This window comes from Phocoena phocoena, chromosome 11 (genome assembly GCF_963924675.1).
Source record: "Phocoena phocoena chromosome 11, mPhoPho1.1, whole genome shotgun sequence".
Classification (NCBI taxonomy): Eukaryota; Metazoa; Chordata; class Mammalia; order Artiodactyla; family Phocoenidae; genus Phocoena; species Phocoena phocoena.
The window spans coordinates 30,899,512-30,916,032 of NC_089229.1; positions in this window are offsets into that span (position 1 = coordinate 30,899,512).

Below are 16,521 nucleotides of genomic sequence, written 5' to 3' on the forward strand. Positions count from 1 at the left end.
CAGCTGTATTGAAGGCAGTTCCTTTTGTTTCAAGTCATATGAGGGAGCAAAGGCTTTCATAGGCTCTGCCACTGCTTGGTAAAATCAGTCCAAATTTCACGTTTTTATCTGATGTTTTTAGCCTAAGTGTAGGGAGCACATGCAATTGTAATTGAGCCGAGTAATTTGGCCTTTTTTTTTGGAATTATGTCGCAAGGTAACATTTCTCCTATTTTGGCTTCTTTGATGACTTGCCATTTTCAAACAAGTACAGTATACCTTTTTTAATTGAAATACTTTAGGGGAGGGATTATTGAAATTTTGTGATTTTAACGGAAAATAACTTTGCTTGAGATTGCATGCATATAAGACAAAGTGTTAATAAAATGTGGTGGTTGTGTTGCTGAGGTTGTAATTCACTGAGCCTCAGCTATAAAGAGCAAAACTCTTCTGCATAAAAACAAAATAAAAAGTAACAAACAAAACTAAATATAAGTAAATGTAAATATAAAAAAGATCCCAAATTCTAAAACACAGTTTACTTTAAGTAGGGAAACACAGCCCCTGAAAACTGATTTACAGTTAAATTTGTTAGCAACTGTTAACTGCTAATATCTCCAGGATGAATGGCTACATATACAGTAGTCAGGAAAATCCATGTTAACGTAGCTTTATTGTGAAACATTTTTTGAATCCTCTCCAGTATGAACAACATACTTTCTTCCTCTATGTATAATCTAACAATGATGAGTTTTTCTCAGGTACGTTTAAATAGGTATCTAAAACCAAAGGAAGACACTTTTCAATGATCGGACTTAAGGAACACTTCCCAAAAAGAACCACAAAGGATTGCGGTTCTTTATCACATTTAAAAAATTGATTCTAACAGTTCTATACCACCGCCACCAACAACAAATCCTCTACTAAAATAAGTGCAAAATATCTTTTCACCATTTGATTCTCATCATTTTTTCCATAATTGTCTTCCAGGCATCTGCTTTGTGTTCCAATTTTATTTTGCTAGAGGTAATTTTATATAGGCTTTTCTGAATGGTGCATCCGCTTTAAAATCCAGGTGCATATGTGCATGAAAGTATTTACAGAAAATAAAGCTAAACCTATGAAGAGAAGGAATGACTGAGATCTTTCATGAAAATAGCACGGTTCCTTCAAAGAGTGGTTTGTTGCCAAATTAGATATAGGTGGGTTCACGTCTAATTCCATGTGTGCTGCGCTGAGGCTGTTGAGAAGAAATTGGCCCCATGAAGATCCAACAATATTTAGAAACTAGATGCAAACCCTGCTGTTTCCCAGGAAGTGCAGTAGTTTCAATGAAAAACTCCTCCATTCTGCTGGGATTTAATTGACCACACATGGTGGAGATTGTGAGGGGAACTCAGCGGAATACATTCAGTTCCTCTAAGTGAAAAGTCATCCAACCTAAACAGGAAGGAGCAAAATTTGAATGCTAGAGGATGGAACAAAATTGCTCTAATTTCCAAGGTGGAAAGACTCAGATGGCTTTGTATTTTAAGTTTTTCATATAGAAATGGAAAAAAACAGCCAAGTGCCACTGAAAAAACTGCATTTAAAACATGGAAAACTTTAAAAACAGGGCTATGACAGTGAAAAGGGGAAAAACGGCTCCTGAAATTTTTCACTTAGTAATTCATGCTTAATTAAAATAGAGATGATGAATATCTTTGCTTAGTGTGCAGTAACCAGCTAAAATCCTTAGGTAACAACATATTCATCAATTACGACTGTGCTTTTAGATTTAGAATCAAATTGTTTATTTAACTAATATGAGTGCTTTTCACTGGGGGCAGTTACCATAGCAAAATGGTGTTAATAGACCTGGTGAAGTAAAGAAATTTTAAAAAGAGCTCCTAAGGAGAATAGCAAAAGCAATGCATTAAGTTGACAAGAGAACTACATGTACAGAAGTAAGCTGCTATTATAAGGGAAGTTTTATAGATCTAAGGACACATTTTCATGCATATACGTACCATATTTCCCTTTGGTAGCTAGGAGATGAAGTAGAATACCAACATAGGAGTCATAGCATTGGTTTCTAGCCTTGCATCTGCCAGGCTCATGACCTTGGGCAAACCACCTTAACTTTCTGAACCACTGTTTTTTCATTTAAAACAATGGAGAGGAATCATAGTATTTCCCCTGACACTTCCTATGGATTCAGGTAAGATGATGGATATCAGCACACGGTGTCAATAAATGTACTGATAATGCACCAATATCAGTTAAGAAATAATTTATCACTATTATTATTATTGTGTGAGAAATTCACAAAGATAGGCAGAAATGTGTTGGTCTGCAGGGCTGGATGCTACTGCTAAAACAATTCCTTGTTTCTTTCCCTCAACGACTGAAACTCTATCGTTCACATTGGCCTTTCCAAAAGGTAATGACCAAATCATTTAAGTTGGACAGCCAAGACATAGCTCTGAGAATTAATTCTGGCGTATCGTACTCAACATATTTAAGACTGTCAACAGTTTTTGTTCTCTCAAATGTTTCATAAGGTCAGGAGTTTAAAAAGAGAGATTTTCTTGATACAGTTTTTCCTTCGTTTCCCTTTGGGAAACATCACTTTGCCTCACTGCCTTCAGGCTGAAGGTGTCAGGGCTTACAGGTTGGGAACAAACAAAGAAAAGTCCCTCCCTGAGACAGACGGTAAGGAACAAATGCCCTGGGAAACTGACTGCCCTCCCCAGTCTCAAAGGCCAGATGGGCTCTGGACAAACCCTGAGAGTGTAGGCAGTCTGGGGTAGTGGAGGTCAACCATGGCGCTAGGAAATTCCCTCTCTGAAAGACACATGGGCAACCTGTTTGGGTATCTGGAGTTTGAGTGATGAAATGGTGAGAAGTGGGACTAACTTGGTGGACTTTGGCTGGGTCTGCACGCACAAAAGCTTTCTGTTTCCCTAAGGAGGAAAACCCCAAGGGATGATCAGTGGAATTTAGGGTACAGGAAAAGTTATTAAGTTGCATTGGTTCATATAACTTTTAATGCAGACCTTATGTTTACAAAAAAAAGTCTTTTCCAACAAGTTTATTTCATTGGGGGATTATTGTCAACTAACTGATCATGATAGGGAATGCAAAAGATTTTTATTTATTACAAGGCCAAAGGTGCAGGCTCAGGAGGATGTGGTGAAAGATTCTACTTCCTGTCTATTCAAAGAGTGTGAATAGACAGTTTACAAAATAGAACATTCAGTAGGCTCACATGGAGCAAATCATACAGCCTAGTTTGCAACTAACAAAATGCAAATTAAAAGAAGCTATGGCATGTTTGAAAACTGATTAAACTCACAAAAATAAACAATGAGAAAACCCTGAAATTCAATTCTTTCTGGGGAGCAGTGTGTCTAGGCTGTGTGCAGTGGTAGAGAGAATGTTGCATTTGGAATATGAAGACTTAAATCTAACCAAAACGGTGGGCAAGTTATTTACCCCTCTGAAGCTCGATTTTTTTCTCTTCTGTAAAGTGTGAATAATAATATCTGTCAACCTTATAAGGTTTATAATAGATTCAAGTAAGTGAGTGGAAGAAATTTTCAAATGGTAAAGCATTGTATAAATATAAGGTTTTCTTCCTGTTTTTATTAACAGATTAATGAGAAAGGTGACAGATTCCAGTTACTTTGCATCCATTTCAGAAGCAAGTAGGATAAAATTTATGCTAAATGCATTTAGCAATTTCACTTTTGGACATTGTCAGGGGACTGGCTAAATAAACTGTCTCAAACTAATATGAAGGAATTGATTATTATTAAAAATTATAATTTTGTGGACTCTATCAATACATTCACATTAAATTCAGATTTCATCATGCTCCCCTCATTTTGTTGGTTGATTTCACCACGTTAGCATAGTTTAACCCACAAAACAATTGAGAGGTAGACATTATTTTTCTTATTTTAAACATGGGGAAATGAAGGATGCCTAAGTTCATTTAGTTGGCTGATACATAAAAATATATTTAATTGAAAAAAGCTAAAAAAAAAAGGCAGTGTATGTACATGTTACTTAACATTATATATGAATGTCTATGAGGACTTAATAAAGATGGAAGACAATTTGAAGAAGTAGAAATGGTTTAGAACTAAATATTTAAACATTTTAAAATCATAATGTCTTACAAATTCTGAGACAAAATGATATCCTTGAGGGAAATTTTTTTGGTATGATTAAAAAAAATAATAATAAAAATAAAACACCATTACCACAAGGGAAAATTAGTTTAAAAATAATTTAAAGTCTGAAAGACATTAGTATAATTTAACAATAAGACCAATCTTGCCACAAAAACAGAGACAAATTGTAACTTGACCTGACACTTAGGGGACGAGAGGAGTTCTGATTATAACCTCTCTGAAAACTGGAAGAAAAAATGGCAGTGGTAAATCATGTCACTTATCAGCCTCTAACAAAGACAGGAACACAATCCTGGAGCATTTCTGTGTGTCAATTAACAGTTAATATGTTATCTGCTCAGTGACATTAAGATGTGGTTCCTAAAGCCCTTTACAAAGACGTTGGCTCTGATGAGTGACAGACAACAAGCCCGGGCAGGCTGGTGAAAGGAAATTCAATTATATTGCTTCTGAATTGTGCATCCTCTGGGTTGAACTCAGAGATTCAAATACCAAAGAATAACACTCGACCCTAGATTTCCTCTAGGGAATGCTGGGTGATTTCACAATTTTGTCTCTGCTTGAGAGGGACACATTGCAGGGCAATCAGGGGCAGAACTGACAGAAGAGTGAATGCCCTTGAATGAGGAGTGTGAAGGCTGGCATTTGTTGTTGGAGAGGCATTTCAGAGAATGGCAGGTCACTCTGGGCCTTGATAATTCTATGCATAATAGAACCAGGGCAGAGATGGCTTTTGTCTAAGAAGTAATTAAAAAACCAGCTGTTCCCCTTTGTTTACTCAAGTAGATTGGTCTCCAGGGTGGAGGTTCATGCATCCCAGAGGTTGGCTAACGACAGCAACAGGGTCTGGGAAGAAAATACTAGAACTGTTATTAATTTCTGTCTAAAAATGTAAGAAAGGGATTCAGCTTACTAGCACATATAGAGTGGCTGGTACCGGCACTCCCCAGCAGCATTTCTGGGTCGGTGTGTTGGATAGCCTTGCATCTTGAACAGTGTGGAAGTTTCCCTGAGTGGGGAATGGAGATGGAGAGAGGGCCATTAATCTCACTCTTTTGTTTGCTTGCAGAATATTTCAAAGCAGGGTTTAGTAAGTGGCTTTTCAGATTATATTATCTCGTTTTCACTGAATGAATGCTCACCAAATAGACACATGGCTTGAAAATGTCCCTTGCAGAGAAATTGCAGATTAAAAAAATGCTAATAATGTAAGCACACGTGAACAACAATAACATTGTAGAGGCGGCTTTTGCTTACTCCTTACATGAGACTCGTGACAAGGGAAAAGCAATGAGCGAACTGATCTATTAAGAATTAAGATACCGGGCTTCCCTGGTGGCGCAGTGGTTGAGAGTCCGCCTGCCGATGCAGGGGACACGGGTTCGTGCCCCGGTCTGTCTGGGAAGATCCCACACGACGCGGAGCGGCTGGGCCCGTGAGCCATGGCCGCTGAACCTGCGCGTCCAGAGCCTGTGCTCCCAAAAAAAAGATACCTTTTTTTTCACTTATCAATAGTATTATTTAAAATAAGGACTCACATCCACTATTTTTTCAGCTTTATTGAGGTATAATTGACAAAACTGTAAGATATTTAAAATGTACACTGTGATGATCTGATAAACGTTTACTAACTCATCCACCATCTCACATAGTTACCTTTTTTTTTTTGGATGGGAACATTTAAGTTCTACCCTCTTAGCAAATTTCAGTTATACAATACAGTGTTATCAATTTTAGTCACCATGTTATTTACACATTAGATCCTCAGAACTTGTTCATCTTATAACTGAAAGTTTGTACATTTTACCAACCTTTCCCCATTCCCCCCACACCCCAGCACCTAGCAACCACTTTTCTACTCTCTGTTTCTGTGAGTTCAATTTTTTTTTTTTTCAGATTCCACATAAAAGTGATAGCATACAGTATTTGTCTGTCTCTCTTTGGCTTATTTCACTTAACATAGTACTCTCCAGGTTCATCCATGTTGTCACAAATTACAGGATTTCCTTCTTTTCTTATGGCTGAGTAGTATGCCATCAAGGTGTCTGTAGGGTTGGTTTCTTTTGAGGTCTCTTTCCTTGACTGTGTAGATGGCTGTTTTCTTCCTCTGTGTTCACGTGGTCTTTTCCTGTGAGCATATACATCTTTGTCCAAATTTCCTCTTCTTACAGGGACACCAATCATATAAGATTAGGGCCCAACCTAACGACCTCATTTAATTTAATCACCCATTTAAAGATCTTATTTCCAAATATGATTACACTATGAATTACTGAGGGTTAGAACTTCAACATATGAATTTTGGGGAGACATAATTCAGTCCATAAACATAGCCATTAAAATCAAGTATTAAACTGAACTTATAAGCAAACTTTCAAATCACTGATCACAGGTTTTAAACCAATATTTCAAAAAGAAACATACTTTTCAAAGTTTTGTACCAATAATAAATACAAATTATTTGAAAGTATTCTATATGTCAACTTGACCTCATCCTTCCCCCATGGTCTAGAGTCTAGTTTCCTGAGGAATCCAACAAGAAACACATGTTATATATTATATTATACATAACATTTCCCTGCCCTTAAAGAGAATTCAGTTCGCTGGCATGATCACAGGTCACATTTCATTAGTTATTTCATATTTAGCCAACTATCAACTAGCTTCTTTTGTATATTCTTTCCTTTGTCAAGTATTCTAAGATGTGAGCTTCAGTACCTGTTTTCCAAGTGACTTTTTTCTCTCTCAATTATTTGGGCAGTACTTCTCAATTGAAATTCATTCACATAAACCATTGGGTAACACCTAGCTGGAAACTAGATCAAAACTTGTCATATTTCAACTGATATGATCAAGTTCTCTTCATCTGCTGGCTGTTTATTATTATTATTTTAAAATCAGTTAAGACATTTGGAAAGGGTTTCATTTGCTAACACTTTGGGTGAAATATTTTTTGGCCAAAAGATTCCAAGGATTCCATCAGAACTTTGCCATCTACTCATCCTTGAAGACTTAGTTCAGGTATTCCCTCCTCCAGGAAGTCTTCTCAGGTTCAGTTAGCTACTTCTCGTCTCTGCCTCCATCATACCCAGTAGTAGGTTAAGCTGTTGTTGAATTTGGCACATTTAATCAGAATTCTGCTTTTGAATCTGTTTTCTTCACTGGCCCAGAAACTCCTAGGATCAGAAACCTTGCCTTATTTATCATTGTGTCTCTCCTGCCCATTGCAATGCCTGACAAGTAACCAGAATTATAGTAATAGGTAATCCTTGCTATGTAGGCAGGTACTGTTGTAACTGCTTTACAAATCCTTATAATGAGCCTCTGAAGTAGGTACTAAGATTAGCTCCATTTTACAAACCAGGAAACTGAGGCCCAGAGATCTCAATAACTTGTCAGGATTTCCCAGCTAGTAGCGATCCAGGTGGAATTTGAACCCAGAAAACATGGTTGTGGAACCTGCAAGCTTACCCACAGCTCCTACTGGTAAATGCATTTTGACTTGAACTATGCATATAAATTATTTCACACAAGGGAAGAACTATGACAGGAAACTTTAACCACAATTTATGCTTAATCCTTTCTTAAGTTCAGAAACTTCCATAAGTAGGTATCAGTTCTCAGAAGTAGAGATTTTTCATATTTTCTTGTTTAAAAGTAGAAGATGCCATGGTTTACTGAAGTCATTACTTCTGTATCGCTGTAGTCTTCTGAGAAAGGGTAGCTTATGATTAGCTTTGGCTCTGCTCCATATCCTGGGGAAAAAAATCTATACTCAGGAATAACAATAATGTAAACCAACATTTAGTGAGCATTCACTATGTAACTTGGCCACAGACACACAGCTTGCCAGTGGTGAGATGGGAATTTGAATCTATCGCTAAAACCATTATGCTTCAGACAGGACCTTGCTTTGTTTCCTCTGCCCACGGTTTGTAGCTCAGTAGTTAAAACAATGGACCATGCTTCTTCATGTTGTGGCCGTCCTTCTTTCCCTGCCTGGCACTCCAATTCTTCTGGGACTGGTGTTGCACATCTCAGTCCCTGTGGTTGAGCATCTGGTGCTGTGTTCTAGGACGCTCAGGAATTGCAAGTTGTTAGATTTTTTCCTGTCTTGATATTCTTATCACCTACACACCCATGATGCATGGATATAAATTCATAGTTCGTTTTAGGTCTGGGAGGGACCCCGGAAGTCACTGATTTCAACTACTTGGCTGATACTTGAAAACAACTTTTGCAACTTCCTTGCCAAATGGTTATGCGAATGTTGTTGAAGAAATCTAGTCCATCTTTTGACTATTCTACTAGAAAATATTATGTTGAGGTGTACTCTTGCCCCCATAATTTCTACTCCTAGTTTTGGTTCTACTGATTATACGAAATCCAATCAATCTTTTCAATAACAGACTTTACAATATTTAAACACAATGCTATGTTCTCAGGAGTGTTCTTAATATTCATCCCCAAGTCGTTTATCTTATTAGATATTGTTTCGAGTTCCCTTGCTCTGAGCATACAGGAAGGGGAAGAGAACATCGTTCAGAGTCAGACACACCCAGCTTTGAATCCTGCCTCCACCACTTACTGGCTTTGTGTGTTTCGGTTTTGGTTTCTTCATTTGTAAAATGTTGATAATGACACATAGTTTAAAGGGGAGTTGTGAAGATTAAATGAAAAGGTGAACTACAACACTTGACACAGAGCAGACACTCAAATAAATGGTACTTGCTGTTGTTTTTACTATCACCATGTTTTTATAAGTAGAGTTTGAAGAGCCCAAACTGATATTCAGATGTGATCTGATCATCACCAAATAGTTGAGACCCTCATCCTCTGACAGTGATGCTGAGGACAATGCTAAGACAGAGAACAGTGGCCTTCATTTACTGTTTTCTCCAAGGCAGGCTTTGTGTGAAGCAGTTGATTATCTATTATCTCTTGAGGTCCTCTCAATCTGTCAGGTAGGGATTATTCCTATTTTACAGATGAGGACACAAGCGCAGAGAGAGATGACCAGCTCAAGTCACACAACGAGGAAATGACAGGGTTGAAACAAACTGTCTTGTCTGACACCAAGACCTTGCTGCCTCTAATATTAGACCTTTACTCATTCATTCTGTGTTGGCATCAAACACATGGCAGACTTACCTAGAACTCACTGTTAACGGAAGCTTTTCTCTCTCTCTCCTGCCACTGCACACGGTTAAGCTAGGTATTGTCTATCTTATACTCAATAGGTATATTTGTTTGTTGCCCAAATGTGAGTGTATTACATAGTTTGCTAGGGCTGTCATAATAAAAATGTGATAGACCAGGTGGCTTAAACAACAAAAATTATCTTCTTACAGTTCCAGAGGCTAGAAATCCAAGATCTAGGTGTCGGCAGGTTTGGTTTCTTCTGAGGACTCAGTCCTCGGCTTACAGATGGCCTGGCCACCTTCTTGCTGTGTCCTCACATGGTCACCCCTCAGTTGTGGGTTGTCTGTGTCCTAATCTCCTCTTATAAGAACACCAGTCGAGTTGGATTAGGGCTCACCCTAATGGCCTTGTTTTAACTTAATCACCCCTTTAAAGGCCTTATCTCCCAGTACAGTCACATTCTGAAGTACTGGGGGTGAGGGCTTCAACATATGAATTTTGGGGAGAACACAGTTCGTCTCCTAAGAGCAGGGTCTCACATGTATCTCACTCAAAGTTTCCTTTTGTTAGATTTGTCTTTTTGTTCATTGACAACTTTCTGAATGCTGATTTTGTTCACCAGCATTCACCTCATTCCTTCTACATTTGTGCCATCTGTAAACGCAGTATGCATTCTGCCTGTATATCTTCCCATTGATTAATGAAAAAATGAAGACAACAGAAGTAACTACAGAGCTGGAGGGATGGAGCTAGACAACTTCTTCCAATGTGCTGCCCTCTTGCTGCCTGTCTGACCCCCGTGGGCTTCCCTGGTCTTCACTGGCTGGCTCTCTATGGTTTGGTCATGTGGCCATTCTCTGCATACTCGTTTTGATTTAATAGATGAAATACAGGTACTGTGTTTAGGTCTATTTAAATGAGAGCTTCATCTAATTCAGTGGTTTTGATAATAGAAAAAACATCAGACAAGGAGTCAAATGACTTGAGTTCTAGTCCTGGTTTTATAATGATCTGTGTCACATCAATCCAGTATCTGGATTCTCAAATTTCTCACCTGGAAAAATGAGATAATGCCTTCCTTACTTCAGGCTTCACAGAATTGGTATCAGACTCCAGCAAACATCTACGTGGAGCCTCTATAGAGGCAAAATGTTAGCTATCCATGGCAGAGTGTCAGCAGGCATTTTAAGATTCACATCTGTCAGCCTGTTCTCAGGCCAAGTGGTCCCAGTACCAGCCAGAAGATGCTTAAAGCATCCATCTCCTTGAGACTGACTACTCTCTCATTGTTTCTTTGTTTCAGGACTCTTTGGAGGAGAATGCAGTACAGATATATTTTTGGAAAATTAAAATGAATTAAAATAGAGTTGCTTGAAAAATTCAGAGCCGATCTAGAATTATAAATCATTGACTTCGGATATGTAGACTAAGTTTAATATCTTGAACCCAACATAAAACCCTATGATGCTTTTCTAAGCCAAGTAGAAGAAACATTTTAGAATACACCTCTCCATTAGCTAGATAATCAATATATGGAATAGATGCACTCTTAAAGCTTTCTGAAAAACAAATTTCTGAGTATTTAATCTTATTTTACTCCTGATTTCTAACATGATATGTAATTCATATTCTTGTGGACATTATGTGTTACACTATCAGGTTGTAAATAAGCTTGCTAAGTCATTTATCCATTTATCCATGCAGGATAGGATCTAGTCTTCTAACTTGTGTGACAGGTGGATACCAGGAAGTCTTAAAAAAAAGTTAAGGTAGAGGAAGAAGGTGAAGAAGGGACTTGCATTTATTGAATGTCTGCATGTCAGATTTATGTGCTATTTCAATTCTCATATAATCTTGACAATAATTCTGAGGTAACACAAATATAGCAGCTGGGAGGAGAGTATATATAACAGTTGGAAATGTCAGCGTACTCAAAATCAGCTTCTTAAATTGTGAACCACTTCTGTTGATCCTATTTGTAGAATATAACATTGAAAAAAAATTTAAATTAAGATTAAAAAAGAAAAAAGAAAAATCCTGCTTGTGGGAGGAGGACCGCTGTCACACTGGGTAGCATACCAAGTTAACCATCTGGTGATGGATGCTTCTTTTTGTAAGGTTGTCATTATCACCTCCCGTTTTTCAGATGAGGAAACTGAAGCCCAGAAGACTTCCATACCTGTTCCATGTCAAACAATTGGTAGGCATCAGAGCTGGGATTCAAAGCCACAGTTGCCTTCTGAGTGTGTGCTTTTGCACCATGCCCTGAACATGCTGGACTAGCAGGCTGAGATTATCCCCTCTGCTCTTGGGTGCTAATATATGACCTTGTCAGTCACTTAGCCTCCCTAGGTGTCATGTGCCTTCACCACAGAATGGGGATAATCAGCATGGATCAGAAAAATAATCTCTTCTAGTCTTTTTTTTTTTTTTTTTTTCCAGATGTGCCACACAGCTTGTGGGATCTTAGTTCCCTGACCAGGGATTGAACCCGGGCCACGGCAGTGAAAGCGCCAAGTCCTAACCACTGGACCACCAGGGGCTTCCCTCTTTTCCAGTCGTTGAAAAATCATGAAGTGCTATACAAACAATGCAGTATTTTTCAAAAATATCTGAAGCAAGATTATATATTAAACTCCTTTCCTCATCTAGAATGTTTAGAGTCCGACAGTGCTGTCCAATAGAGCATTCTACAATGATGGTGTTCTATATCTATACTTCCCAGTACATAGCCTCTTGTCACACGTGGCCATCAGCAGTTGATATATAGCTACTGTGACTAAAAAACTGAATTTTAAGTTTTTTATTGACTTAACTAATTTAAGTTTAAATTAAATTGCTACATATTGCTAGTGGTTGCTCTAACGCACGGTGCGTAATGTTGGATGGATTTCATACACAAATATGGATTCTGAACAACGAGTTCATTTTTATATATTCTAGGCATGATCGCTAGTCCTTGATGACGTAGCTGGGAAACTGAAATGGGTGTTTTATACTTCCTGAAGTCCTCATATCTCTGAGTCATGTGTGTTAGGTTTCTTATTTTAGTTTTAAGCAAACTCAGGTTATTTTAAATTCTCCTGGCTCCAGGTGGACTTAATAAATTAATGTTTGTTGAATGAATGTACATGATGTAATTAGTATACCTTGGTTCCCTTTTCCCTGGCTGGGCCTTTCTTATCTGTATACAGTGGAGGGAATCATGCACCCCAGGCTTACACTGAGGCTGAAAGACATCCAGTATGTGAACGCCTCTGGCACAGCACACAGTAAGACCTAAATAAATGTTAGTTTCCCTTCCCTTCCCTTCCCTTGAGAGAAAGTGCTTCTTGTAAAGGAAAGAGCATAGTATCCATGTAAGTAGCCTGCGTGGCTAACTGTTGATCACAGCTGGGCCTCCTTGCCTGTGCCATTCAGTTCTTTGGTACGTGATTTGTAAGTTTAGCTCATCCATTGGGATAATCTTTGTGAAATTTAGTTTGCATTTGCTTTTGTGATTTTTAAAAATATAAAACCAGAGGGAGTAATCTTTTCTCTCCACAATGCCATCTTCCCCCACCCGAAAGTGACTCATTGTAAAATATATTTAATTGGGAGAATCTTAATTTCTGTAAATATAAAAAATCCAACTTCTCTGAAGTAACCATATGAGTTTTTTTTTTTGTTTTTGATTCATGCATTTTATAGTTAACTGGAAGAGGGAGATGCTCTTTTCTCCTATCCCCTCAGTGTGTGTGGGAAGTTGTGAATCAGCACAGCTATAAATCTCCAGAAGAAACTTATATTACGACAGTGACTACAGACTTTCTTAGCTTTGTGACTCAGTGGGACATTTTTCTTCAGCACTATAGTGTTAATCACCTACCTTCTGGAAACGAAAAAGAGAGAGAGAGAGAGAGAGAGAGAAAACTGTAATAACAGAAGTTCTATCTAACTTTAAAAGGACACCTTTGACCTCTATCCATCAGTCTGTCCTTATCAATTTGTGGAAATTCCTGTTCTATTGACACAGAATGTAAGGCTTTGATTGTATCTGGCTGAGTAAAGAGCTGTACATTTGCTTTATTCTAACTGATGAGATTTGGGGGGAAGAGAAGAGTTTTTTCCTGAGAGATCCTGAAGCCCTGCGGGATGATTTTGCCTTTGATCTTATCTCTCTGCTTTTCTTTTTTAACTCAAGGTTAACCTTAAATTCAGGTCCTTTTTCCTTAGACAGATTTCATAATCATTTTCAAAGTGAGAGCATGAGCAATGTTTCAAAAGGTAATCATTATGGGATCGACGTTACAAAAGGAGCTTTGAAATATTTTCCTTATATTCCTTCCATCCTGACAAAACACTTTTTATTTCAGACATTATTAACACAATTGGCCATAGCAATAAATTTGTCGCTCTGTTTTAAACTAGTTTTTTAGTGATGAGAAAAGGAGGGGTTACAGCAATAAGTCACCGTAGTACTTTTCAATAGAAGAGACGCTTCAGGAATAGATTTTAACTAGTTTAGAAGACAATTAGGGATCTAAATGTTGTTATCATGCAAGACCATTTTAACACACGAACCTGGCAGAAGCACTAAAGAACTATGGTGAACCATAAAGGTAACAACAACAACAGAAACACTAGAATAGGTACGAGGAGAAATGAGTTCTTGCCTGAGTTCTGCTGGTAACCAGTTGTGTGATCTTGAGTAAATGCTTTAAACACGATCTCTTTTCTCACCTGTGAAATAATACATTTGAGCTCCAGAATCTCATGACTCAAAGGATTCTATTTTGTATAATTCTGTGGAAACATATATGTAGGCTTTTGTATACAGAAATAAAAGAGCGAGGGGCTCCTTATCAGTAGGTCACGCTCTTGGGATTAAGCTGTAGTATAAGTGATAGATTTGATCCTGGCCAGCTACGTGTTCTCCGGTGGAACCAAGAGACAGACATTTCTTGGCTCTTGGAACCAAGCACAGACATTTCTCTTTCCTGCTTGTGATGAGGCATCCTGTCTATGAGCATGTTAACTTTGGTCTCCCTGGCATTTGCCTTGAACCAATTAAATGAATGATGTAGCAAGTGCAGTTGCCACAGAGTTTATACCCAATAATGGCCCCAAAGGGTTACACATGGCTGCTCCTTGACCCAGTAAAAGGCAGTTATAAAAATCCACCAGGCAACTGGAAGCTGTCAAAAGTCATTTCTCAATGAGTCATTTGTCACTGTTAACAAGAGTGAGCTAGGGATAAGTGGAAAATATTTGTTATTTTTAAGGCAACTACATTTCAACAGACGAGCAAAACGTTGTCATTCCACACTTTATGAATAACAGTTGGGTTATTTTGAAACCAATAATCCTTGCTTCCTTTAGGAGTGCTTACGAATGCTATCACTCGAACAACGTTCTAGTTATCAGTTTCCCAAAACATGGATGGAGACCCACCCTCTGTATTGATGTACAGCTGAAAAATGGGGGATGCAGGAGTAGAGCCAGGTTCAATCAGACTGGAGGAGTCTAGCCTGGATTTTGCTCTTTTCACAAGCCCTTTTCTTCACCTGTAAAGTGAAGCTGTTTTTAGATAATTCCTCAAGATCATGTCTGCTCTAAATATCTGTGACTTATGAACCCAACAGCCCTAAGTAAGTGGTAAAATCTCGGAATCTTCCTGTTGATCTTGAAATCAGGGGAAAGAGTGTTTGTTTGTAATAAACTTTAATCAACAACGTCTATCTCTAAACCATGTAGTTATGGTATACTTGTTCTAGGCTTTGTGATATATGAATGATAAACTCCTGATTTCTGCATGTTAAATCATTCTTAATTAGCAATTTAAGTACTTTTATAATTGCTCAAAGTTTGAAATCCTTATCTATAGAAGGGTTATTGACCTGTTTTCTATTGGAAATGAACCTTGTATGTAAGCTTTCTGTAACTTTGCCATATAGAGGCTACAGGCATGTAAATATTCTAAAGAAAATACGGGAAAAAGAAACCTCACAAAAACCTTCACTCTTTCCGTATGAATAAGGATATCCTTCCCAGCTTAATAGTCTAGAAATCTTGTTTTATTTTCTTTAAAAGGTGTTGGATTGAAGATTCTGAGAAAGCCACTGATTATAAGCCATAATGCTATAACTGTTTTTGTAACATATAGTTTCCTGGGGAATGGATCCATTGAAATAACTCCATTATATTTAAAAAGGCAGTTTTCTCTGCCAGGTTTTAGGTGTTTGTACAATTATGGAAGGGTTTTCAGCATTTAGATAGAGTCCAACACTTGAAATTATTGCAGACAGTCTTGTCATATCTATAGCTGTACATAAGCCAAGATCCCTTGGGGATGGTGAAACAGCCAAATGCTACAACATTGGCTGAGCGAATATTTTGCGCTTTCTCCAAGGTGACTGATTGTTCCGAAAGACTGGGACTGCTGTATCAACTGAGAGATGGCTGTGGTGAGAGAGCTATCAGGTTAATAAACAAGGGATTCAGATACGGACTCTGAGATGAAAGGTTATGAGGCAGGGTTTAAATAGCAGCTTTATTTAGTTATCATTTGCAGGTCTGTTAAAGAAAACCATCTTGTGCCACACTTAAGATCACAGTTTATACTGAATAAGGGCTGTGCACTGAAAAAAATTACCTTTTTACTGATTAGCATTTCTTTTTACTTTGAATAAGCAGATCACGTGTGTGGACAGTTACAGGCCATAAGCCATCGCTGGTAAATGAAGTTGTGATTTTCATAAATACTTCGTTAGTTCTTCCTCCTAGAACTGTAAACCTTCCTCAGTCAATAGTTTCATATGCTATCTCAGTTTCTATGTGGGAAAGGCTATAAGCCACCCTAAATATTTTGGGACTTTTTCAAACATCTAGCTGAAATCTGTATCACTTTAGTAGAAATCCCCATTTTCTCTTTTAAGAGCTTAAAGATTGATGGCATTTTTTTTTCTTTTTCATGAGGAAGCATTTTTTTTTTAAAGGGCTATCACTTTTGAAATGATATCTGTGTCTCTAAATATTCAAGCAGATGCCTCCCATTTAGATATTTTTTCCCACTTTTGAAAACAGGGAATCAGCTGCTCTGGCTACTGGATTAGAGATGGCAGTCTCTACATTTCTTCTTAATTTCCTAACACTGAGTATCATGGATACGCACAGTATTACTTAAACAAACCAACACCCAACCTTTGTAACTGCAAACATGAGGCCAATCTGCTAATTA